The 26,673-nt window shown below is 40.5% G+C and overlaps 1 non-coding gene across 1 annotated transcript; it reads left to right on the top strand.

Moving 5' to 3' along the window:
- Nucleotides 1-17,381: 17,381 nt before the first annotated feature.
- LOC141625003 (small nucleolar RNA R71) lies at nt 17,382-17,488 on the top strand. The gene has a single exon (XR_012534802.1). It is a non-coding gene; the product is annotated as a small nucleolar RNA R71 (small nucleolar RNA).
- Nucleotides 17,489-26,673: the final 9,185 nt, after the last annotated feature.

Genomic DNA, 26,673 nt, shown 5'->3' with positions numbered 1-26,673 from the left:
CCAAGGCTTGGTTAATTTTGAAATCAATTATCCCCCAAGGATGGGGGGTCTTCCAAATCAACTTCATTTCGGGTCTCAATGGATAGACCTTCATAGAAGTACTTAACTCGATGACCATACACCTTGAAACATTCTCCCTTGTTGTGGACAAGGCCCTCGGGAACTGCGTCCGCGGGATCCACACTAGGCATAATCGACTCGAGGTTCTTTCGAATCGAATTAAGACAAATTAGAGTCGCCACCAAGTTTTTTGGGAACTTGGAACCGTTCAAGTCAACTTTACACCTTTCGTCGAAAAGCATAAAGCCAAACGACTACGAGTGATTAAAGATAAAGACTTGTACCCTATATCACTCGATTTGAATAACTCTCGTAATCCAATGGTATTTAGACGGATCCACAAACCATAGATCTTGAGTAAGGGGTGAGGGTACGTGTTAGGAAGCCCATAAGGACACCTAACCCCGCCCGTCAATAACGGCCTCTACTAAGTCAAGTATCGGATTTCAAACAAGGTCATAGCTACTACGATATATGATATGCAAACATCGTTTTAAAACCCTAACATGTGACAACAATTTCTATGTCGTTTAATGCATGAATACTAACTTTGTCAAAGTTGTTTTAGCATGTTGGTTGATTTGAAATAAAAGATGCGCAAACACGGCTTAGGAGGAATGGGGGAGGCATTGGGATCTATCCTATTACAACCCAGGCATTTCATGCCGACACAACGAGAAATAAATTACAACTCAATCTAATTACAACAACTATCGTAATTACTTTGACTCAGATTACAATACAAACTAACAAAATACAACTTAAACTATTAAGTCTTAATAAACGAAACAAATGTAAACAAAAAAGCTAAAGCTAAGTTAGACTAATTAAAGATGTTAGCCGAATTATTAGTTAATAAACAAATTAGATTAGAATTAAACTAATTAAATTAAAATAAATAAGTACAAAGGCTTGAAATAAATTAGGTACAACTTATTAATTAAATTGAACCCAACTTATTAAAATTATTCACCAATCCATATTTATTAAAATAGGATTAGTAAACAATTAAAGAAACAAAAGAAGAAAAGAAACTAAAACTGGCAGACCCGTGCAGTGCACGGATCAGAAGTCAGACAGACCCGTGCAAGGCACGGTTTTTGTAGAAAAGCAAAGTTAATTATGTTTTAATTACGAAATCAGTAAAATAAATTACGAAAAAATTCATTAAATTAAATTTACAGATTTTGAACCATAAAAGATAATTAAAACGACTTTTAAAAAATTAGAAATAAAGAAAACAAATTAAAGGTTAATTAATTACAAATTGAATTAAATAAATACGAACTAGGTTAGGTACAATTCTAAATCGTCAACGAGTGCAAACGGAAAGGTGTTAAGCACGCACTTCCATGCTAGCGAGAAAATTAGTGAAAGGGAAGATGAATTCAATTAAGTTCTGAGAATTGTTAATCGGTTTTTTAAAGCTATGTCGATGTACCCTAATGTGTCTAATTAGGTTATCAAATCGATCTAATGTCATCTAAATGAGTTATATGTTAACAATCAGAGGTCATACTAACATGTGACGGGTCCTAAGATGGGTCGAATCACACGAGAGAAGAGGAGATGTCAAAAGCGAAGAACGAAGTTAAAATTTGTTTTATTAATGCCCTACCTTGAACACGAGGATATGTAAATGAGACGGGGGTGTACGACCGACTGATGTAGCGGTTTCTTTTCCCATCTCAAGTCAACGCGGGTGTTCATGGTGGTACTTTAACTCATACTCGGACTAAACTAGTTTCATAGTTAATTAGAACAATCGATAAACAAAAACGATAAACGAATAAAAACAAACTATAAAAAACAAACATAAAAAAACGAAATAAAAGGGAGAAAGAGGAGGATTTGATGCACCCTCAACCTACATGTATCGTTTACACCGTCTTGGGTCGTAATCGATGGTAGATTTTATCTCGAGAGGCCGTCGTCGACGAAGAAACAAAGCAAACACGCGTTTTTATCGATTCTGGACAGCAACTTTCAAACAGCGATTTCTCCCTCGTTTCATGATGAAAATTCGATTTAAAAGATGTTTTGAAAACTAGAAAGAGAGGATAACAGAGATCTTAAAGCAACCCCTGCTCGTTTTGAGTTATTGGGCACGAAAAACGAGCACAAACAGAACTGGACAGACAGGAACAAACCGCGAAAACAGAGTGTATAACACTCTGTTTTTCGAGGGATTTCGTGTACTCTCAAGGGCAATTTGGCTCGTAAATATTTGTCTAATGTGTAGATGGATGTTATATGGTTAATTAGGAACAAGAAACTCGAGTTTTGATGGAGGTTTGAAGGAGGAACGAATTGTTTTTCGAAGAGGACACACAAACTGTTTCAGTTTGGATGTCGGTTTTGTGGAGGGTTTTTGAGAGGCAATTAGGGTTTGTTTCTGAGGTTTGAAGCTTGTGAGTGAAGGTAGGATGTATGGAGAACTTAGCGGAATCAATGTATGGTGAAGAGGTCGTATTTATAAGGAGTTAAAGTAGGGCAAAAGGGAGGGAGAGGCAATCGGGCATGTTGAGCATAACTGCTGTCCAGCAGCTTTTGGGGGGCTTTCTAGGGTTCGTATGGGGGGTTTTCTTGGTTATTAAGGTAAGGTAATATGGGTAGGATATTAGGGTATGGGTTAGGGTTAATGGGCACGGGTTTTGGTGGTATTTGGAGCGGGTTTTGGACTCGGGTTTGAGCTGCGAAACAGGGGGGGCTGCTTGTATGCGGGCTGTTTGGGGCCTGTTTTGGACGAGAATTTGGGCCGTGGATAAGGGGTTCGAACTGGGGTGGATGGGTAGAGGCTTAGGTTGGTTAGTGTACTCGATATTCGTGCCAATTCGTAAAGAAAACGGGCTCAAAAACCGAGCTAAAATCGAGCTCAAAAACACATGTTCAAAACGAGTTCTTTTCGATTTTCAAATCGATTTTTCAAATCAATTAACACATTAAAATAAATGATTTTTCAAACCAAATATACTCACAAAATGATTTTTCAAAACAAATATTTATTCTATTTTCAATAAAATAAACTTGATAAAGTAAATTCAAAAAAGCTTTAATTTAAATATCATTTAAATTAATAAAATGAATTCACTTAAAAAAACATTAATTTAAATATCATTTAAATTAATAAAATACTTCATCGACGACGCCCATTCTACATCGTAAAACGAACCCAAATAATGACAATGACAACTAATAAATACATGTGTCCTATCATCATCGGGTGTTTGTCGGGTTCTCTATAAATTCCAATATCGACGGATACGGGTATCTACAGAGCCCCCACTTTGACTGAGGCTTGGACAAGGCGAAAGTCAAAGTATACCCCAGGTCCCTCTCGACCTGAGGATTCTGCGGGTCGTTTATAGTCCATTAGACTTGCGTATATAAGCTCGCCAGCCATAAGAAGAGATCATACCTGAAACTTCGTTGGGGATTGACTCTTGCTTCTGTTGTGTCAAATTATCATCGTTGGTCGTTGACCCATGAAACGCATATATGGTGGATTGAGCCTTATCCTTAGGCGCCTACGTATCCGTTTCTGACGGAATCAAACCCGCGTCGTAGTTCGGCAACTGCTGACACATGCCCAAAGTTTATCATCTGCTGGCATTTGTCCAAAATTCATCATCTGTTGACACTTGCCCAAAACTTATCATCTGCTGGCACTTGTCCGAATGGGACGGGACTTTCCAAAGAGGTTGCCGCCGCTTTCATCATTTGCTTTCAGCTACGGAATTCTTCCATTTCATACTCTTGTATTGAATTGAATTCTGAGTGGATGTCATCCTTTACATCTTGATAATGGTCTCTGAAGCCAACGGCTTCAGAGCCCCCAGTTTGCAATGGCTCTAAAGTCGAAGACTTTAGAGCCCCCAGTTGAAGCATATCCTGCTACATTTGTAACACAAAAACGTACTAGCAATAATCATCACATAAGCACATTTGGATCATCGATCCTAAAATTAGATCATTTGAAAGATTGGGTCATCGACCCGAAAATTGAATTTGAAAATTTTGAATAATTGGGTCATCGACCCGAATTTTGAATTTGACATCACTTGGAATGTTGGGTCATCGACCCAAAATTTGAGTTTGAAAGACTGGGTCATCGACCCGAAATTTGAACATGTTGAAAATTTTGAATAATTGGGCTATCGACCCAAATTTTGAATTTGAAATGAATCACTTGGATGTTGGGTCGTCGACCCAAAATTTGATTTTGAACTTTGAGATTTGAACCTTGACTTGAAATGTACCACTACTTGGATCATCTATCCCATAATTCGCAAAAAGTTTTTGAAATTTCGGAATTCTGAAATCTTTGGCATTTTGAAATCGAACCTTGACGGGTGAGCATGAAACACGACTCAGACACTCTGTATGACCCGTAAATAACGTGGGCGTAGCCCGCTACCGTAAACAAAAAAAGGAAAATAAAACCGCAAGTGTGCACGGGTTTTAATTCAATTATTGACTTGTTGAGGGTAGAAATGTAAATTGGCCGTTCCGGCGCCAAAAGATGGCAACTGGGAATCACAAGGTCGTCGAACTTGGGACGGAGATATCGTATGGCATGGGCGTGCTCCCGAGGGCACATGGGAATCAAGATCACTTGGCATTGACAAGGTGGATTAAACTCACGGAGCAACAACGTTGGCTTCGCCCAAACACTAAACACAGACTGATTTTATGAGAACACTTAGACATCACACATTACTCTTGTTGGGAACATTCTGTCACTCTTCTCCTCGCCTCCTTTCTTTTCAGCGAGTTTTCATCATTTCTTGCCACCGCCTTCTTTCTTTTCAGCGGGCTTTTACTATTTTTCTTCCACGCCTTCTTTCTTTTCAGCGAGTTTTCATATTTTCTGTTCCCAACACAAACCTACATCTATATGACTCGGCATCTTTGCCTAAACCGTTAGATAAAGCTCATTCTGAGACTCGATACTATTCATCTGAACCTATATCCTCATCCTAGCCTACATCGAGTGCTAAGACCGACTCAAACAAAGGTGGCTTCATTTGGACTTGGTTAAGACCCGTAAGAAACCGACAAGATGACAACTTGGTTGATGAGTGGATTGAATCCCTTATTCTGAAGGACTGCCTACGTATTCGCGTGGAGCGAAATCAAATCCGACGTAGTTCGATCCGGGTGCATAAACTTGGCATTTTGATTGTGTGTATACACTCAAAGGTTTCACCTAAGGTATCATGTCGTATCCCATTCTAGCCTGTAAGGTACCGTTGTATCCCGTGTCTAGGGTTGGTACAAAAGGTTTTGATTCTTTGGGATGTGGAGCTTGGTAAAAATAGGTTCGTAAGGTAAACCATCATTCTGAAGGTTCATTTTGTGGTGCTAAGGCCAAGGGCTATGGCTGCTGATGTGGTTGGAATGGGTGTCTCGGGTTTGATGAACCACGAGTGCAAATGGGTTGAAAAATGATGCGGGTTCAAATTTCCATGTTTGGACCCTAAAGGCTAGGTGTAACAACACAAGCGGAATGATTCTCAAAATTCCTGACTATCCCCTTGTAACTGTCTCAGGAAGGACTTAGAGGGTAAAGAGGTCACTACTTAAGCTTTTGGGCTTCGCCCATTGAACTTCAACTATGGGTACTTGACTTGAATTCTGGCTTCCGTAACTTCGACATTCAACCAAAAAGCATTCCGCAATAACTTCAACATCTTTTTTTCTTTTTTTCTTTTTCTTTCATCTTTTTTCATTTTTTTTTTTTCATTTTTTTTTCATTTTTTCATTCTTTTTGAAAAAAAAGTCTTCTACTCATTCTCCTAGTCACAAATGGATACACCTTGAAAATATGGATTCGCCAACTAATTTGGGTCAGAACGAACAATTCCTTGTTAGAACGGGTTGATATCTTCTCTCTTCGAGATGGGATGATTTTGTTGGGGAAAAGGCTTGCCTTCCATCATCGATAGGGGAAACAAGGAGCTAGTCCGGGTTTGTCATAGAATCATCTAAAAGCTTGTCACAAACATTGGTTCAGATGGAGGTTTTCTACCACCAGACATGGAATAGGTAAAGGAATCAAACACAGGATCCTAGTGTACCTTACATTTTGAAACGGGACATATTTCTACCCCAGGGATGCCTTTGAGTGTGTTGTGCATTTTATCATGTTTCCGGAATGATTGAGGATTGGAAATAAGACATATTTGGAAACGAAACTGGAACTTTTTATTGGAAAGACAAATGCTTAACAGACTCGAAGGAACGACTCCTAGGACACACCCTAGGTCATCGCGGAACAAACGACTCAACTTCAGGAAAAGAAAGTCCTAGACTCGACTCGACTAAGGAAAGAAAATAGATCCCGACTCATAATTTTTCAAATCGGTCTTGAGCTTTCCCTTGTTCAAATCGACCTTAGATGCTCGGTTCTAGTCCTTGATCCCTTTGATGGTCCGCCTCCATCCCGACGTAGTCCTCCGAGGATCTACGCCCGGTGATGAAGGTTGGTGAATCGAATTGTCCTTTATTAACTTCGTTAACGAGAGGAGTACATTCTAGAGCGAGACTCCTGATTTGAATTTCATTCTTCGGGTTTGGCAAGAATTCAAAGCAATCCACAAATATCTTCCCGATAAACACCCCTTTCAAGTGACATGGGTGGATAAGATGGGAATAATCGACATTGTCTTCGACATAAACAAAGTTGGCGTGATCGCCAAATGGATTGGTGATGTTATTGGGTTTAACAGTTGGGATCGGGAGTGTTCCATTCTCGATCATGTCTTGGATTTCGTGCTTTAGTCGATAGCACCTTTCAGTATCATGGCCTTTCCCTTGATGAAAGGCACAGTAGGCATTTGGTTTATACCATTTACCTTGTTGATCAGCGGGAGGGTCCGGAGTTGGACCAATAGGCTTCAGCTTTCCTTGGGCTATGAGCCTTTGGAGAGCGTATGTATAAGTGCATCCGATATCGGTGAATGCCCTAGGTGTTTGGCGCTGCGACTTCTTCGATTGCCCTTCTAAGAGATTGATGGCTTCATCAATATGGGTCGTTGCTGGGGCCTTGCCCTTAGACGATGAGGCCCCTTGGTACCCTTTCGGCTTTTTAGTCTCTGCCCTTATGACATCATCTTCTACCTTTATCCCGATTCTTATCAATTCTTTGAAAGAGCCAAAATTCTGGTATTTCAGAGCATTGCGGTAAATAGGTCGTAGATTCTTTACGAACTTATCTACCATTTCAACTTCGTCAGGCTTCTTGGCTAATTTCACGCTTTCAGCGCGCCATCTTGCAAGGAATTCAGTAAAGCCTTCTTTTTCTTTCTGTGTCATCACCTCCAATGTTCTTATATTGGTTTGAATCTCGACATTATCAGCATAGTGCTTGCAGAACTCCACCATGATATCTTCGAAGGTAGGGAAGTTCTTAAGGTCCAGATTATAGAACCACGCCTTCGGGTGTTCATCCAGAGATTGAGCGAAAATTTCAGAGAGCATGTCAGCAGGTACTCCCTTCAGTGCTAAGTACCTCTTATAGGCCTTAACATGGTGGACTGGATCTTCGGTGCCCTTGAATTTTGGGATGTCAGTGAGTACCATGTTCGTGGGCAACTTGTCCTGATCCGGGGCATAGGCCCTAGCATTCTCATAGTGGATGTTCTTCCCCTGGGAGAGTTTCAGACGGTCTTCGATGAACTTGAACCGTTTCTCCAGATCAGTCAGAGGTGGGGTAGATGGAGGGGAATCTTCATCCAGCTTAGATTCGATTGCATCCATTCGGGTCATCATGAGGTTCACGGCCTCGGTGAGCTTGTTGATAGCATCTTCCATTGCTTGACGTCGGGTTTTTGGCGGCCTTTCTATAAGAAAACCCCGAACTGAGTCAATATTCGAATGTAAGAGCCCCTGCACACTTAAGGACACGACACCAACTTGACTCAAGGAAAGACTCGACTTAAGACTGACTAACCAAAAGGTTCGACTCACGGTTGGATTTAGACCTCGATTCATTTTAGACTCGACAAAACGACATGACTCAAGCTGTCATAGCTCGATTCTAAACTGGACTCGGTGTGGCTAAACCCGTGATTGGACCAACATAGTCCTTAGGTTCAAGTGAAACGCCCTAAAAGGCCTAGCTTGGGCGTTTCTGTGGACTATCCTAGACCAATTGGTCGACCCACATGACTCAAAGCCCAAGAGGTGAGCTTGGGTGACCCAACAGGGTCGTGTTCTAGACTCTTGGAACGAAAAAACGCCTGGCCTAACACGGCCATGACCCGGACACGACTTGACGCACTTCATGCTTGGTTAAGGTTCGAGAGGCACTTTGGATTAATTTTGAAAAACGAAAGATTGATTCGAAAATGAGATTTGAAATGGGCAGCATGCCGGCTATAAAAGCTCATTTTGGGCCCAAAATTCTTGTCCTATTTGGGCAGCATTCCGCGTTTTTAAAACCATGCTATTTTGAAAGTAAGTTGTTCAAAAGTTCGGTTTCGAAAAGGACATGGAAGATTTCGAAAAGACTCGGGAAAACAATTTGCACATTGTCATTCTCATGTTATAAGGATGTATGCTCCTAGACATCTCTAAGTCTCGGCAAGTCTTCTACAAGAAGGTTTATGCCCTCCATCCTTTTGCGGTCTTATAGAGCAAGGTGTCTTAAGGTAGAGTACCTAGAAGATCGTCCCCACCATCAAGAACCACGCGAGGTGAAGTGGAAGCGAGCAATGTGCAGCTTCCTAGCATAGTGGGACGTCGCCCCCCACGCATCACGAAGAAACGCTGGGACGGCACGGGCAAGTCCTTAAGGGTTTATGCATGAATCGTAGCACTATGAGTAATGTTTTACTTTCCGACACTTTCTTTTCAAGTTTCACCTCGGAGGAAAAGACCCTAGAAACAAAGTGTAACTAGTCCTCTTTTCCCCGGAGTCGCCAAATCGTGGACAAGGCCCTCGGGAACTGCGTCCGCGGGATCCACACTAGGCATAATCGACTCGAGGTTCTTTCGAATCGAATTAAGACAAATTAGAGTCGCCACCAAGTTTTTTGGGAACTTGGAACCGTTCAAGTCAACTTTACACCTTTCGTCGAAAAGCATAAAGCCAAACGACTACGAGTGATTAAAGATAAAGACTTGTACCCTATATCACCCGATTTGAATAACTCTCGTAATCCAATGGTATTTAGACGGATCCACAAACCATAGATCTTGAGTAAGGGGTGAGGGTACGTGTTAGGAAGCCCATAAGGACACCTAACCCCGCCCGTCAATAACGGCCTCTACTAAGTCAAGTATCGGATTTCAAACAAGGTCATAGCTACTACGATATATGATATGCAAACATCGTTTTAAAACCCTAACATGTGACAACAATTTCTATGTCGTTTAATGCATGAATACTAACTTTGTCAAAGTTGTTTTAGCATGTTGGTTGATTTGAAATAAAAGATGCGCAAACACGGCTTAGGAGGAATGGGGGAGGCATTGGGATCTATCCTATTACAACCCAGGCATTTCATGCCGACACAACGAGAAATAAATTACAACTCAATCTAATTACAACAACTATCGTAATTACTTTGACTCAGATTACAATACAAACTAACAAAATACAACTTAAACTATTAAGTCTTAATAAACGAAACAAATGTAAACAAAAAAGCTAAAGCTAAGTTAGACTAATTAAAGATGTTAGCCGAATTATTAGTTAATAAACAAATTAGATTAGAATTAAACTAATTAAATTAAAATAAATAAGTACAAAGGCTTGAAATAAATTAGGTACAACTTATTAATTAAATTGAACCCAACTTATTAAAATTATTCACCAATCCATATTTATTAAAATAGGATTAGTAAACAATTAAAGAAACAAAAGAAGAAAAGAAACTAAAATCGCACTGCAGACAAAGGCGGTGCACGGATCAGAGTCGAGACAGACCCGTGCAAGGCACGGTTTTTGTAGAAAAGCAAAGTTAATTATGTTTTAATTACGAAATCGTAAAAAATAAATTACGAAAAAATTCATTAAATTAAATTTACAGATTTTGAACCATAAAAGATAATTAAAACGACTTTTAAAAAATTAGAAATAAATAAAACAAATTAAAGGTTAATTAATTACAAATTGAATTAAATAAATACGAACTAGGTTAGGTACAATTCTAAATCGTCAACGAGTGCAAACGGAAAGGTGTTAAGCACGCACTTCCATGCTAGCGAGAAAATTAGTGAAAGGGAAGATGAATTCAATTAAGTTACAGAATTGTTAATCGGTTTTTAAAGCTATGTCGATGTACCCTAATGTGTCTAATTAGGTTATCAAATCGATCTAATGTCATCTAAATGAGTTATATGTTAACAATCAGAGGTCATACTAACATGTGACGGGTCCTAAGATGGGTCGAATCACACGAGAGAAGAGGAGATGTCAAAAGCGAAGAACGAAGTTAAAATTTGTTTTATTAATGCCCTACCTTGAACACGAGGATATGTAAATGAGACGGGGGTGTACGACCGACTGATGTAGCGGTTTCTTTTCCCATCTCAAGTCAACGCGGGTGTTCATGGTGGTACTTTAACTTATACTCGGACTAAATTAGTTTCATAGTTAATTAGAACAATCGATAAACAAAAACGATAAACGAATAAAAACAAACTATAAAAAACAAACATAAAAAAACGAAATAAAAGGGAGAAAGAGGAGGATTTGATGCACCCTCAACCTACATGTATCGTTTACACCGTCTTGGGTTGTAATCGATGGTAGATTTTATCTCGAGAGGCCGTCGTCGACGAAGAAACAAAGCAAACACGCGTTTTTATCGATTCTGGACAGCAACTTTCAAACAGCGATTTCTCCCTCGTTTCACGATGAAAATTCGATTTAAAAGATGTTTTGAAAACTAGAAAGAGAGGATAACAGAGATCTTAAAGCAACCCCTGCTCGTTTTGAGTTATTGGGCACGAAAAACGAGCACAAACAGAACTGGACAGACAGGAACAAACCGCGAAAACAGAGTGTATAACACTCTGTTTTTCGAGGGATTTCGTGTACTCTCAAGGGCAATTTGGCTCGTAAATATTTGTCTAATGTGTAGATGGATGTTATATGGTTAATTAGGAACAAGAAACTCGAGTTTTGATGGAGGTTTGAAGGAGGAACGAATTGTTTTTCGAAGAGGACACACAAACTGTTTCAGTTTGGATGTCGGTTATGTGGAGGGTTTTTGAGAGGCAATTAGGGTTTGTTTATGAGGTTTGAAGCTTGTGAGTGAAGGTAGGATGTATGGAGAACTTAGCGGAATCAATGTATGGTGAAGAGGTCGTATTTATAAGGAGTTAAAGTAGGGCAAAAGGGAGGGAGAGGCAATCGGGCCTGTTGAGCATAGCTGCTGTCCAGCAGCTTTTGGGGGGCTTTCTAGGGTTCGTATGGGGGGTTTTCTTGGTGATTAAGGTAAGGTAATATGGGTAGGATATTAGGGTATGGGTTAGGGTTAATGGGCACGGGTTTTGGTGGTATTTGGAGCGGGTTTTGGACTCGGGTTTGAGCTGCGAAACAGGGGGGGCTGCTTGTATGCGGGCTGTTTGGGGCCTGTTTTGGACGAGAATTTGGGCCGTGGATAAGGGGTTCGAACTGGGGTGGATGGGTAGAGGCTTAGGTTGGTTAGTGTACTCGATATTCGTGCCAATTCGTAAAGAAAACGGGCTCAAAAACCGAGCTAAAATCGAGCTCAAAAACACATGTTCAAAACGAGTTCTTTTCGATTTTCAAATCGATTTTTCAAATCAATTAACACATTAAAATAAATGATTTTTCAAACCAAATATACTCACAAAATGATTTTTCAAAACAAATATTTATTCTATTTTCAATAAAATAAACTTGAGAAAGTAAATTCAAAAAAGCTTTAATTTAAATATCATTTAAATTAATAAAATGAATTCACTTAAAAAAACATTAATTTAAATATCATTTAAATTAATAAAATACTTCATCGACGACGCCCATTCTACATCGTAAAACGAACCCAAATAATGACAATGACAACTAATAAATACATGTGTCCTATCATCATCGGGTGTTTGTCGGGTTCTCTATAAATTCCAATATCGACGGATACGGGTATCTACACTTGTCAGTCTTCAACTCAAAGGAACCGTAAGGGAACACGGCGACTACCTCAAAGGGTCCCGACCACCGGGACCTCAACTTCCCGGGAAATAGTTGAAAACGGGAGTTGAAGAGTAGTACCTTGTCACCCACAACGATCTCCTTCCTTGTGATTTTCGAGTCATGCCATTTCTTGGTCCTTTCCTTGTAAAGTCTTGCACTCTCATAAGCATCCATCCTCAACTCATCAAGTTCATTGAGTTGAAGAATCCTCTTATTTCCCGCGACATCTAAGTCATAGTTGAGCTCCTTGAGGGCCCATCTTGCTTTGTGCTCCAACTCGAGAGGTAAGTGACAAGACTTACCATAAACCAACCGGTAAGGAGTATTGCCAATTGGGGTCTTGTATGCGGTCCTTAGAGCCCACAACACATCATTGAGCTTAGCACTCCAATCCTTCCTAGACTTGTTCACAACCCGCTCCAATATAGCTTTGATTTGTCTATTGGAGACTTCCACTTGCCCATTGGTTTGGGGGTGGTAAGCAAGAGCTACCTTATGCCGGACACCGTATTTCTTGAGGAGTGCATAAATGGTTCGGTTGATGAAATGTGAACCACCATCACTTATAACGGCCCGGGGTACTCCAAAACGGGGGAAAATATAGTCTTTGAAAAGCTTGGAAACAACCTTTGAGTCATTGGTAGGGGCGGCTATTGCTTCGATCCACTTGGACACATAGTCCACCGCAACTAATATATATTCGTTGCCAAATGAAGATGGGAATGGTCCCATGAAATCCACACCCCACGCATCGAAAAGCTCAACTTCTAAGATGTTGTTCAACGACATCTCATCTCTCCTTCCAATGTTACCTCTTCTTTGACAAGAATCACAAGAGTGTACCATGGCATATGCATCTTTGAATAAAGAGGGCCAATAGAAGCCACAATGAAGAACCCGAGCTTGGGTCCTAGATGTGGACAAGTGCCCTCCATAAGTGGTAGCATGACAAGCTTGGAGAATTTCACGGCCTTCTTCTTGAGAAACACATCTCCGGTAAATCCCATCATTACATCTTCTATAGAGGTAAGAGTCCTCCCACACATATCTCTTTGCTTCATATCTCAACTTCTTCCTAGCTTGGTTATCAAATTCTTCGGGGATAAAGCTAGAACTCAAGAAATTGGCTATATCTGCATACCAAGGGGTGGAATGGGTAATAGAAAGGATAGAATCATCGGGTAACCATTTATCAATAGGGACCCCATCGTCTTTGTCCCCTCGGGACTCCTTAGTTAACCTCGAAAGATGATCCGCCACAAGGTTTTCGGATCCCGGTTTGTCCTTAATCTGTAGATCAAATTCTTGAAGGAGTAGCACCCATCTCAAAAGTCGGGGTTTAGCACCCTTCTTCACCATCAATTGTCTCAAGGCGGTGTGATCGGAGTAAATTACCACCTTAGACCCAACAAGGTATTGCCGAAACTTTTCCACGGCATGGACAATTGCTAGCATCTCTTTCTCGGTTGTAGAATACCCGCATTGTGTTTGATCAAGGGTCTTGCTTGTATAATATATCACATGGTGCTTCCTATCCACCATTTGACCAAGTACCGCACCAACCGCGAAGTCCGAAGCATCACACATTATTTCAAAAGGAAGGCTCCAATCCGGGGTCCGGATTATTGAAGCCGTCACCAATGCGTTCTTCAATCTATGAAAAGCCTCAAGACAAGATTCATCAAACACAAAGGGGGCATCTTTGAGGAGTAATGAGGTCAATGGTTTTGCTATCTTTGAAAAATCTTTGATGAAACGCCTATAGAATCCGGCGTGGCCTAGAAAACTTCTCACTCCCTTTACATTGGAAGGAGGTGACAAGTTCTCTATAACGGCAACTTTAGCACCATTAACCTCAATACCCCTACTAGAGACAACGTGACCGAGTACAACCCCTTCCTCTACCATAAAATGGCATTTTTCCCAATTAAGGACGAGGTTGTGCTCCTCACATCTCTTCAACACATTAGTTAAGTTTTCAAGACCATGATCAAATGAGTCTCCATGGACACTAAAGTCATCCATGAAAACTTACATGCTTTTCTCTAGAAAGTCCGAAAAGATTGCCATCATGCACCTTTGAAAGGTGTCGGGCGCATTGCAAAGCCCGAATGGAATCCTACGGTAGGCATAGACTCCTATTGGACAAGTGAAGGTCGTCTTCTCTTGGTCATCCGGGTGGATGGGAATTTGGAAGAACCCGGAATAACCGTCTAAGAAACAATAGTATGCATGGCCCGCGAGCCTTTCTAGCATTTGGTCAATGAAGGGAATCGGGAAGTGGTCTTTTAAGGTGGCGGCATTGAGCTTCCGATAGTCAATACACATGCGCCTCCCGGTCACGGGTCTAGTTGGTAGGGTGGTGCCATCTTCTTGTTCAACCATTTGTACCCCCCCTTTCTTTGGGACCACGTGAACCGGACTAACCCATTTACTATCGGTTATTTGGTAGATGATTCCGGCCTCTAGAAGTTTCAACACTTCACTTTTTACCACCTCGGCCATTTTTGGGTTAATCCACCTAAGACCGTCGACCTTGGGTTGACTCCCCTCTTCCAAAACTATTCTATGCATGCACAAACTCGGACTTAAGCCTTTGATGTCATCAATGCTATACCCAAGTGCCCCTCTATGAGTTTTCAAGATTTCCAAAAGCTTCTTTTCTTGGGACACACTTAGGTTAGCATTAACAATCACCGGGTAAGCCTCTCCCTCATCAAGGAAAGCATACTTGAGTGAGGGAGATAAGGGTTTGAGTTGTACCTTTGGAGGGAGAAAGCCCTCCACTTTCTTCAATAGTTCCTCATCAACTTCATGGTCCTCCTTCATTGCCTCATCATGCAAAGATATTTGAAAAACCTCTTCCATCTCCGCTTCTTCACGGTCTACTTCATGTACCACCTCATCTATCAACTCAATAGTGCTCAACCTTTCCATCTTTGGTCCTCTCATCAAGTTTGGTAGGTTAACTTCGACGTTGTTGCCCTCGATTTGCAAGGTTAGCCGCTCATTCTTCACATCAATGAGAACTCCTCCGGTAGCCAAGAATGGCCTACCAAGGATGATGGGAGTATGTCTATCCTCCGGAATATCGAGGACAACAAAATCGGCGGGAATTAAAAGCTTTCCAACTTTGACGGGTACGTCTTCAAGCACTCCCATGGGGTGCTTGACGGACCTATCCGCCAATTGGAGAGTCATTGAAGTGGGAGCAAGGTTTTGAATGCCGATCCTCTTGGCAACTTTTAAAGGAATAAAACTTACACTTGCTCCCAAATCACAAAGAGCTCTAGATATGGGCACACCACCAACTACACATGGGATTGAAAAGCTCCCCCGGTCACCAAGCTTAGTGGGCATTTTATTAAGGATATGAGCACTACATGCCTCTTCCATAGCCACTATTTCTTGGTCACCCAAGGCTCTTTTCTTTGTCAAAATATATTTTAAAAATTTTGAGTAGGTTGGCATGTTCATAATCACCTCCGTAAAGGGTAGGGTAACCTCAAGTTTCTCAAGCATGTCACAAAACTTGGCATACTTAAGGTTTTCCCTACTCTTTATGGCTCTTGAAAGGTAAGGAATTTTAGGAATAAGTTGGAAATTGGAAGGTACCTTTGGAGGAGTCGAATTCTTTGTTACCTTTTTAGATTGTTGCAAAGGTACTTCTTTAATAGCTTCCTCCTCATAAGGGAGGTCTTCCACATACCCATCAACATCCTTGTCCTCTTGAATTACCCTTCTAGACAAATCTTCACAAGCTTTCTTTCCTTTCTTGTCTTCACTAGCTTTTCCCAACAGTTCAATGGGTGAGCTTTCCTCTTCACCATTCACTTCCAACTCATTCCCCTTGGGATCTTCATAAATTTCCACCACAAGGTCTTTGTAGGGTTCCTCAAGCTCCACACCACTCCTTAGCACTACCGCGTGAGCATGGTGGCTATTTGAGGCATCCTTGGAGCTTTTTCCTTGGGCCAATAAACCACCGGGCGGCCTTTGAGGGTTAGCCATAGCATGAGAAGCCATCCTAGATTTCATCTCTCTCATGTCCTTAAGGAAGGTAGCCCTCAAGTTTGCTTGTTCTTGTTGAGTTGCCTTAGCAAAATTTGCTATCTCTTGACTATGTTGAAGTTGCGTGTTCTTTATCATCTTCAAAAGCTCAACTTGAGAGAGCTCACCTTGGCGTTCTTGATAAGGTTGGTTGGCTATGGGTAAAGGAAACCCATAGTCATACCAAGCATTGGAACCTTGGTTATTGTTTTGCCCCCCTTGGAAGTTAGCTCTAGGACCATTGTTGTTGAAGTTTGATCCTTGACCTTGTTCTTGAAACCCTTGAACATACCCTTGCCCAAATCCTTGGTTTGCTTGGTTCACTTGATTCCCTTGGTAAAACCCTTGGTTGCCTTGATTTCCACCAAAATCTTGGTATCCTTGGTTGTTTTGATTCCCATAGTTTTGGTTTTGATTGTTGTTCGGCCATTGGTTTTGATTCCCGGGATTAGTTCTTGGGTTGGGGAATATTCCCCTTTGTTGAGCAAAACTGGGTGGATTGTTTGGGGCTTGTGGTTGAAGGTGTTGTGGGTTTTGAACATTGGTACTTTTGTAACTAAAGTTGGGGTGGTTCCTTAAACCGGGGTGGTAGAAATTGGTATTTGGATTGTAGACGTTTGGGTTGTTGAAAGGTGGTCTTGTGGGTCTTGAATTGTTGTTAAAGCTTTGAAAAGCGTTAACCTCTTGAACATTTTCATCATAGACACCATTGTAATTGTTGGCACACAAGTCATATGTGTGACCACTCCCTCCACAAAGCTCACAACTTGAGACTTGAGCCACTTCCTCCATGGGTGCCCCATGTGAGGTTGCGGCTTGGTGCACTTGATTTCTTTGAAACTTCTCAAATTGTTTTGTGAGTAAGTCGAGCTTGGCATTTGTCTCGGAGTTGGAGGAGTTTTCCTTAGGAAACTTCCCATTCCTTCTTAGCATGTTTCCTCTAGAACCATAGTTCGCCTCCGAATCTACTATTTTCTTGATAAATGTCGTGCCTTCTTCATCATTTAAGTGATCAAATCCTCCCCCCGCGGAGGCATTTACCATCTCCTTAGTCCTTGGTAGCAAAGTTTGGAAGAATGTTTGAGTGATGTACCATTTCGGTATTCCATGGTGGGGACAACTTGCTATCAAATCTTGATATCGGTCCCAAGCTTCACCCAAAGACTCCCCAGCCTCTTGTTGAAATGTATGAATCTCGTTACGGAGCATCGCGGTCTTTGAGGAAGGGTTATATTTGGCCATGAATGTTTTAGCCAAGGCATCCCAAGTAGTGAAGGTATCCGGTGGGTGAATGTTCAACCATCGGTCCGCTTTGCCCGTCAATGAAAACGGAAACAACATCATTCTCAAGGTGTCTTCGGACACCCCATTCTTCTTCATCATTGAAACTTTCCTCTTAAACTTCCGGAGATGAGCATGGGCATCCTCTTCAATATGCCCCCCGAACAAATCCTTCTCAATTAACCCGACTTGGGCGGGATGCATTTCAAAGTTGTTTGGGGCCAAGGCGCCAAAATTGATAGGGTTACATGAATCATTATGGTTAGGCGGTTATGATCTCTAAGAGCCATTTGTGGTGGAGGATTTTGCATGTGATGTGGTGGTGATTGAAGTGGGCTATTTGGAATAGGTAAGTTATGAAAAGGGTTTTCTAGTAGAGTCTCAATTGTGAGGTTTGGTTGAAGTGTGGTTGTGGTATCAATGTTTTGTGGGATGTGTGAATTTGGTTGGTCGAAGTTTGCTTGAGGGGAACTAATCCTAACTCTCTCAAGGGTCCTTGTCCTCAAGGTTCTAAAAAGTCTTTCGGGGTCGGAGTTGAAGAGAAGAGCTTGGTGATTCCTTCTAGGCATGCACTTGACAAATCGTTAGTCTCCTAGTGTTTTTACACACTAGAGGAAGGCAAGAAATCACACACTCTACAAAGAACACACAACTACTAAAACAAACTAACAATTGAGATAAGACTAAAACAAAGACTCTAAGAAAAACTAAGTATAACCTAACGCCATCCCCGGCAACGGCGCCATTTGATAATGAGGATTTGTCGTCGCTACCCTTATCAAAAAAATTTATAAAAACCCAATTAAATGTAGTATTTAGTCGGGTGTCGAACACGAAGACGGCGGGGGTTTCTACTTAGTCTAGGTAAGAGTCAAGTCTAGTCAAAAATTGTAAGGAGGTGAGTTTGGTTTAAACTAGTTGTAACTAATGCAAGTAATTAAGAGAAGTATGTATTCGATTGATTAAAGACTAGGGTTTTCGGGGTCATCTAAGCGAACTATGGGCAAACAAGTCAATTAAACTAGTCTAAGGTGTAGGTTTGTCTTAGGACGGGATTCAATATCTTGATTATCCTATAGGCGATTACCAACTCTCATTGAGAAACTACCCATTCTAAAACATGCAACAAGACCACCAACAAACTCTCATTTAATGGAGGAATTAAGCTATCAAGACAAAAGGCACAAGCTTTCACTCACACAATTCGTCAAACACCTTGTATGCAATGCAAAGAAACACAATTTCTACACCAAAGACCCAAAACTATCAACCTATCATGCCCAATAATCCGATTTAGACTCCCCCTAAACCCTAGAAGGGTAACTACTCACTCATGTCGAAATTCATTATGCTAACAAAAAGAGAAGAACAAACAACATAAAGAGAAGACATGGAAATGATTATAGCAATTATAAGAGACAAACCAAAATGTAAACAATTGATTAACAAGTGAATAAAGGAAGAGATGTACCAACAAAAGTAAAGGTGATTGCTTTGATTGAATAATATGAAGGAAAACCTCCAAAATCTCCCAATACAATCTTCAAAAACCAAGTGTAAACAATTGATTCTCACTAATACTAACTAATTTCACTAAGTAATTACTAATTATTAAGGAAAGATTAAAGCTTGATTATGGAAAGATTACAATAATTATGGAAAGTTTTCAGATCTAAGGTTGTGTGTACAAAGGGTTTATGGAGGGGGTATTTATAGTCTTGCCTAAGATTAAGAGAAAAGAGGAGTAAAGAGGAGAAAAGCCCAATCCGTCAGCTGCTGCGTCCTGCCGGTGGACCGGCTGCCGGTGCTCCTACCGGCAGGGCGGTCAAAATGACTTCAACTTTGGAATTTTAGCTGGCAAGTGTGTTCTGCCGGTGGACCGGCTGCCGGCCTGCCGGCAGAACACTGTCTTCAGAATCTTCAAATTCTTTGTGATGTTGCGTTCTTCCGGTGGGCCGGCTACCGGTGCTCCAACCAGTAGCGAGGTCAAACCTCTTTTTCTCTTCCAATTCAATTTAATTCAAGTTGCTGTGTTCTACCGGTGGGCCGGCTGCCGGCCTGCCGGCAGAACACAACACTCAGGTCCCCTTCTTCCTTCTCTTTGGCAAGGTTGGGAAGGTGTTCTGGCGGTGGCCAAACCGGCTGCCGGTCTGCCGGCAGAACACTACACTCAGCAATTCTCACCTCTTCTTCATGTAAAGGCATTGGGATGCCTTCCTTGCCCTGATTCCTCCATACTCAACTCGATTCCTGCAAGAAGATACACCAAATCACAAATACGGGGATCGGGCACAAAATACAAGGAAAGGCATACAAAATCGACTCGATATGAGTCGGAATGCGTAAAAGAAGAGGGAAAAATAGGTGTAAATAAATCATATATCAACATGGTTTTACAAATCGGTTTTAAGCATATTTTCGACATAAATCTTACAATATTGATTACAATAATAAAGAACAATAAGTAAAAGAAGGATTTACACCCTCAGACTTACATGTTTGACGAAACGAGATGAACTAAAATAACGTTTAGTGATGCTCGACTCGAATGTAGACGAAAGTGCCCTCTAGGAGGAAAGAAACAAAGTTGATTAAAGTTGATTATTGTGGAGTTGGTCAAATTGGTCGGTCATGCAAAACGAGGCTTGTACTCAGAAGGATCCGAGCTTACGTGGTCGAAAGTTCAAGCACGTAGACGCCAAAAAGTAAGAACGTGGTCTAGAATGCAAAGGGGGAAGAGAAGGGCGGACACTCGCGTGAGAAATATGTGAGACCCAAGGTCTCTATTTATACTAATCACACGACGGAAGTAGGCTTTTTCGGAGAAACTTTGGAAGTGAATCTCGAAAAGATATGAAACGATACGAAAAATACGCAGAAAAGGACTTGGGAAGAGGCGCAGCACTTGCTGCGTCCTTTCCCAAGTGGTTTCCTCCTGCGGAAGAAAGATTTCCGTGTTTTGATTATGGAATAACGGATTAATCTCGTTTTCCTTAATATTTTGTGTGAATATTACGGGAAATTCTTTACCATAGATTAAAATATTGCAAAATATGGAATAGAAATATCCGGACCATTCTAAAACATTCTGACTCGGTTTTAGAAAATGAAGACGGTTTTTTGCCCCGGACTCCAAATGTACTCTACTTACTACCAAAATGACCGTATCGGCGCGTAGATGTCAGTTAAGAGGTAGACACAAGTGTTTGAGCGATCACTTGACGATAAACTTACGAACTGTCACGAATCGTTTCGTGTACCAAACATACGACCCAATCATCACCAGGTGGTTTGCGAGAGGTGCGGAAATGAGGTACCTACACCTTGATTTTACATCTGTTTCCTAATTACTAGTCAAGCTCTCACCCAACAAGTAGAAAGATAGATTAAATGCTCAAATTCTCACCTAAGCATTCTCATAAACACCTTGTGTGCATGATAAAATCAACAAGCATATATTCAAAACTTTCATTCGTCCCATGTCTTAATCCTCCTCTATAATCCTACAAGAGTTCCCCCTCCATCCTAGTAAGGCACTACTCACACATGCTTGTAATAACAAATACAAAAGATGAAGACTTTGGCATGAAACAAGTAGAGAACATCATATTTAAAAGATAAATTAAGTAAGCAACTTGAAATGTAAACAATTGAAAGATGAACAATAATAAGAGAAGAATTATACCAAATAAAAGATAAAGTTGCAATCTTGGATTCAGTAGAGGAATAATCTTCACCAATCTTCAATTTACAACCCAATACTAAATGTAAAGAATTGATAACAACTAATTCTAAGCTAATTTATGAAGTAATTAAGGTTTGATTAAGGAAACATTAAAGCTTTCTTAAGAGAGTCTGCATAAAATTAGGGAAATAATTTCAGATCTAGGGTTGTGTGTACAAATGATTAAGGGAGGGAGTATTTATAGTTTACACCGAAATTAGGTTGGAAATTACAAGAAAAGGTAAAATGCGGAAAGGAAGTCCCAGCCGGTGGACCGGCCACCGGTGGTCTGACCGGCTGGGAGTTCTCTGTAAGAACTTAAGGAGGAATAGGTCATCAGGTGTGCTCGGCCGATGGACCGGCTGCCGGTGGTCCACCGGCTGTGAGTCCTTTTGACTTTTCCTCCCTTCCTTTGACTTCCATCCTTCTTTCTGCACTCCCAGCCGGCAGGCCGCCCAGCGGTGCCTTACCCGGTTGGGAGTTCTCTGTAACTTCTTTCTTTTTCTTTCTTGCTTAAGTGTTGGGGGAGTCCCAGCCGGCTGACCGGCAGCCGGCTGCCGGCTGGGAACTCTTCTCAGCCTTCCTTCCTCCTATCTTCATGCTTAGCCTCTCGAACCATCTTCCTTGCTCCGATTCCTCTATTTTCGCCCCAAATCCTGCAAGACGGACATAATATCATAGACGAGGGAATCGGGGTACAAAATACAAGGTAAGACACACAAAACCGACTTAAACGGAGTCGGAATGCATGAAAATAAAGAGGAGAAATGGTGTAAATAAATCATATAGCAGGGCACCTAAAATACATTTGCTTATAAACTTGGGCACCCAAAGTGAAATTATGTAAATGTGAGGTACCTAAATTGGAATTTTGCGAAACCTTGGGCACCCAAAGTGAAAATAGCTCATAGTAAAATTCTTGTATCATCTGTGACCTAATAGGTCAATCCATTCAGGTTGGGGTTCGACCAAAATTAACGGGTCATTTCGGGTTTGGGTTAATTTGGTCGCGGGATTTTATTGGTCTTGACCTTGGAAAAAGCAGATCAGGTGGATAGGTTTTTAGGCCGGGTCAGAATTTAACAGCTAGGCGTTGGTACTAAATTAGCAAGTTGTTGTAACTTAGTCTTGGATAGAGGGTCAAGATTTAAGGGTTTATATGACCATGAAAAAACAGTTTATGTTCAGATAGATTTGCAATTCTGGTCAATTTGACAGATCTACATACTATGTAGACCACTAATGTTCAATTTTTTTTTGTTAATGGTGTTGGGGCTGGCGTCCTTTACAGTTAGTGCAAGGACTTATAAATCTCTAAAAGGATCAAAGGGTATACTTTTGTACAATAATCAGTTGGTCCACGTTTATCAATAACGGTTGGCTTGCTAGATAAGTTTGACGTTATTGTCATACAGATGGCGGTGATCAACTGGTCCCTAAAAGTCACACCTATAGGATACGTTTGAGAGATGTGACGGTATGAAAATACAATCATGTAGATGCAAATTTGACTAACCATTAGTCGAGTTATTTGACTATTAATTAGTCAAAAATGTGATGTTGAGATATTTTATTTAATACGGATTAAATAATAATGGCGAAAGCGAATTAATTAAGCGATTAATTAAATGAAAATTGAATATAAACGATTTATATTTGATTAATGTATATTGAATAAATATAATTATACAATATCGTCTTTGTCGGACATGTATTAATGTTTCAACTAATCCGTATTATTAGTTGATGCTTTAATAACCGATAACCGATGACGATTTATGATAAAACCGTGTCATATACATTTAGCGCATTTCGGGTCGTACCATGAGTTAAAAATAAGAGAAAGTGGAAAGCCCACTCTCCCCATCTAAAGCTCACGGCCGAACCATACAAAGAGGGAGTCTCTCCTCTTTTGTAACCTAATTGTCATTTGCAAAAATACATTAGGGTTTTGAGAAAATTATCTCTCAAAATTCGGATCTCTCATCCAACAAAACCTCACAAAACAATCCTCTCAATATTGCAAGGCAATTAGAGGATTCAATTCTAGCACAAGGGCATTTCTCGGACAATCTTGGATGCAACAATTAGGAGGAGATCTACTTTGATCTCTCATTGCCGAATTGCACTAGGACCGGAGGTTATTGCTTAATCTTTATCGTTTCATTATGTTTTTCGTTTATGACTATTAATCACGTATAAAATTTGCGTTATAATCCTTTAATTTATGGGTTTTATACGGATATTACCCTTTAAGTGGTATCAGAGCGAGGCCACGTAAATTTTTTCTATTTGATTTTCATCAAACGGATTTTGAATCGGTAAATTTTTGATTAATATCCTCACGGCACAAATTTTTTTTCTCGGCAAATTTTTTTAATTGCTGCGTTTTTTTTGTTGTTTTGTGCCTTGGGATCCGTGTCTTGTATACACGGTGATGGTTGTCTTTTGTTTTGTTTTCATTTTGATCTTTGCATATTGTTTTGTAATCGATATTCATCGCAATATGTTAAAGATCTATCAAAATGATTGCATAAAATTTCGTGTGGCAATTTTTTTTTGTCTCGGCCAGTTTTTTTTTTGGAAAACCGTGTGGCCTTTCATGTATCACGGCCTGTTTTTCTTGTTTTTGCATTGATTTGCGTGCCACACATTTTTGTTAGATCGTTCGATCTCTTGTTTTCAATCATTCTTTACATGTTGTAATTTTAACCGATAATTATTGCAATATGTTGAAGATGTAACAATTGTAGTTTGATTTCTATACGGATTAGAATAAAATTTCAATTGTGTTTTATCAAACCGTTTTGTTTTGATCTCTTGTTGCTCTCGTTTTAAGCCGATTGATTTTTTTTTTTGGCCTTTAGAGGCTCTCGGCATTTCAGCCTTATTAAAAAAAAAAAAAAATTCTTTCTGGTAATCTGTTCACGTCTGCACGAAGGTCTGAAAGAAAAAAAAAAAAAAAAAAATTTTTTGTTTGTTTTTTTTCTTTCGGCCAATTTTGCATAAAACGGATTTATGCTCCCGCTTGATAGTGAAACGGTTCACCAACGTAAAATTAAGTTACTTTAAAACGATTTATAGTAACGGATTATCTCGGATTAAAATTAAGTTGATGAAGCGGTTTTGTCACATAATTTTAATTATCTTTGGTGGTTTGGATAATTTAACATAATTACGGAATTATGTCACGAATAAATTTAATTTAGTTGATGCATTTTATTTATCGTTATTGTTTAATTTGAATGCTTTTAATTACGTATTTATTTATTTATTTTGCAAACGGTTGTAACTTAGTGTGGCCTTAGTAGAACGTGTTACCGTAATGATGGAACACGGTCTTGGTTGTATTTTGAGATCTCGTATCTCCCTTTATTTCTTTTAATTACAGTTTTTTATTTAGAATGTAAATAGGTTTATATTTTGTAAATTTTAATTGTAATTTTGAGAAGACTAAAGAAGGAGACCGGATGCTCACTCCCGCTACTTGGATCAAGTTGGAACATCAAGACAAGCTTCTCGGGTCCAACGGTGGATTCCAAAGTTGTTTTATGTTCTTTTTACTAGGATAGGCCACACTAGGAATTTTTATTTACGTATTGCATTCTTTTATTTATTTTTCGTAACGATAATATGCATCATTTTCCGCCTAAAAACCAAACCACCTAATTATTGCATGAAAACTGACACATATAGAGGTCACGAGTTAGTTTTCTTTGACATTCTTATGTCACATGATTTTAAGCCATCACCTAAATTAATTCATTCACGCAGACGCTAGTTATTCGTTCACTTAATATGAATTATAATTAAGTTGATGGGATCTTCCTCGTATAAACAAAAATTGAGAATAGTCTTTATAGGTCAAACTCCAATGAGTCCCTTCTTCGTCGGTAGGCATAATATGACCCCTTCTACGTCGGGTAAGTTGGAACCGATTGACCTATTTTATCTCAACACTATGGTCACTCGTACGATCCTGTGACTATGGTGGACTATAGATAGGATTTACGGAAATCTATCGACCAAGAGTTCTTACGGAAGAATTAGCTAAACAGTTGGCTTATCAATTTACAAAAATTGAGTCTTGGGATCACTTGTATCATTCTTGAGGGAGATCAATTATGCAAGTGCGCAAGTCTACACGTTAAAATGAATTTTTAAATAGACTTAAATCACCTCGATGAGTTGCTTATTTCGTTTTTGGTTTTTCTTTCTTTTCGGTGTAGATCACGAACTTTTAAACTCGCTAAAAACAAATGGTGGTTCTACGAGACAACCCAATGCCAAGTGCCACATTGGACCGTGAGTCCTGGCTTCGGATCTTCATGAATCGGATGAATCGCTACTCGATCAAGAATGATGGATCAAACTTCGCGACCGGGAGGCGGCATTACGGAATGCTGCGCGCTGCGACGGAAGCTCAAATATCTATTAGATCCCATCCCGGCAAACCCCAGGTCCCACGGCTAGAGCTGCGAAATCACCAAATTTAACGATTTTACGTATGGAAGCGGGTGCGATTAAAAACGTACTCATTTTTGCAATGGAACCCAATTTGCAGAAACGCTTCATTGCCCATGGTGCGAACAAGATTTTCACCACGCTCACCAAGGAATTCTCGAAAGCACCGAGAATCGTGACCTATGAGCATACCACTCGCTTCTTTGATGCGAGACTCCAGAAGGGCCAACCAGTTAGCCCACACATTCTCAGCATGATTGAGAATGTCGAGAAGCTGGAGACCTTTGATTGTAAGATCAGCGAGAACATTGTGATCGACCGCATGCTTCACTCACTCCACGATGGTTTTTCGCAATTTAGAGCGAATTACTATATGAATGATTTGAAGAAAAGTCCCCATGAACTGCACTCCCTTCTCGTACGGGCCGAGAAGGACATGAAGTTCAGTGGGAGCTTGAAACAGGATGTTCTCGTTGTGACAAACAAGGGGAAAGGTAAGGGCAAAGCTCGTGCAAACCTAGCGAGGGTAAACCGAAGTTCAAGAAGTCGGGTTCAGGTAAGAGTGGGCCTGGTGAGTCGAGCACCTCATCAGGCGCGACAAAGAGCAAGAATGAAAACATGGAATGCCATCATTGCCACAAGACTGGGCATTGGAGGCGTACATGTCCTGTTTATCATGAGGACTTAAAGGCAGGTCGTGTTAAACCCGTTGGTATGTCTTCTTCTTCTACTTTTATTCATATGATTGAGATTAACCACGCAATTTACGGAACTTGGGTACTTGATACTGGTTGTGGTTCTCATCTGTGTAATCATGTGCAGGGGCTCCGAAACATCGAACCCCTCGTAAAGGGTGAGGTGGACCTGCGTGTTGGGAATGGAGCAAGAGTGGCTGCCATCTCAAAGGGGACATATGTGATCCAGC

Source organism: Silene latifolia, chromosome X, assembly GCF_048544455.1.
Source record: "Silene latifolia isolate original U9 population chromosome X, ASM4854445v1, whole genome shotgun sequence".
NCBI lineage: Eukaryota > Viridiplantae > Streptophyta > Magnoliopsida > Caryophyllales > Caryophyllaceae > Silene > Silene latifolia.
Note: the sequence above shows the minus strand (reverse complement) of the source record. Positions and strands in the feature narration are given on the sequence as shown.